Source organism: Frankliniella occidentalis, unplaced genomic scaffold (assembly GCF_000697945.3).
Source record: "Frankliniella occidentalis isolate FOCC.00 unplaced genomic scaffold, Focc_3.1 Scaffold73, whole genome shotgun sequence".
Classification (NCBI taxonomy): Eukaryota; Metazoa; Arthropoda; class Insecta; order Thysanoptera; family Thripidae; genus Frankliniella; species Frankliniella occidentalis.
The window spans coordinates 532941-534430 of record NW_026267203.1 but is presented as its reverse complement, the minus strand read 5'-3'; positions in this window follow the sequence as shown (position 1 = coordinate 534430).

Sequence of the window (1490 nt, the reverse complement as noted above, 5' to 3'; positions counted from 1 at the left end):
CTTGACTTGTTCAACTTATTGATTTATTCATCGCCTTGTGTTGCCGGCCGATACAAGTCACGCGAGGTCTGCGCTTAACGTCTGTCAGGTGAGAGGTACAGAGGGGCCTCCTAACCTCGCACTTGCCAGGCGGTCAGCGCAGCCCGAGCGGACGGTAGTATCGGATCGGCACTCCAAATTGGACTGATATTCATTCCAAATATGAGGATATTCACATCGAAATAAGAGCGGAAACCCAGCTAAAGTTGAGGGCGTGCACATCACAAAAACATTGCTCGGCCGCCGAAAAATAGGCATACACCCCTCGCATTAACAGCGAAAGCCGAGCTAAAGTTGAGGGCGTGCACATCACAAAACCAGTGCAGGGTCGCTGAAAAATTGGTATACACCCAGCTAAAGTTGAGGGCGGATACATCGCAAAGGCAGTGCGAGGCCCACTACAATTCCGTGCGTTCACATCTAAAATCGCCATCTAATTGTTGGTAGTGGTCGCGGCCATGGTCGCGTTCCCATCTAAATTTCTTCCCGCCATCTAAGGTAGCGTGCACCACCAACTTTTGGTCGTCATTTTGCCAAACCAACCGTTAGATGGACTCGCGACCACAACTTTTAAGCGTGTGGATGGATGGAGGCTTTGGTTGAGCCACGCAGAGGCCATATCCCATATCGCGTGACCTGCGCTGGTCCTAAACGACAACCGCTGTAGGAAATCTCTTCAATGGAGAATGCGATCACTTTTCGGACTGCTGGGACGACAGGGACAAAGTGGAAATGGTGACCGAAGAAAAACCTGTCCGGCGTAACACGCGCTTTCTGCTGAAAATGGTTCTTGGAGGCGATCAGGGTCACGGCCACGGCCACCTAAAGAGTTGCCGTACGAGTTGTGAGCGAGAGGGACAACGCGCGAACAGAAACGGACAGATTAAAACAAAAGACGTTCGACGGCTGCCGCTTCAGCGACTTTCCTCTTCAGAATTGGGCGAGACAACAGCAGGAAGCTGCACGAGCCGCGGGGAAACGAGAACATCGTGGACACAGCGAAAAATAAGGTCATCATCGATAGTTTCTGTAAAAATGTGAAAAATAAATGAAGGTTTGACAGGCAAATTTTCCATGAAGTTTGTAGTAAAACTGATTCAACATAGTAACATTTACTACTAACACTATAAGTTGACTCGGAATTCACCCACGGGCAAGATTGGGGTATGACACAAATTTACAACATATTTAGAAAATACAAATTACAAAAGAATCGTAAATTTTAAGCGATATTTTTTCACGGTGGCCGGGCAACAATTTAAGCATTTGCGCATCAGAACAGCAACTGCCCTGATGATTCGCGGGCTCGCGCAACATTGTCAAATGCGGGACGACAGCCTCTCGCGGCGGATTACCGTGTCATAAACGGGCAGCCACTGCATAACCGGCAAATAAGGGAGCAGCAGCAGTGTGCGGCTGTTATTACCCAGAGGCTCCGGGATAACTCTTGG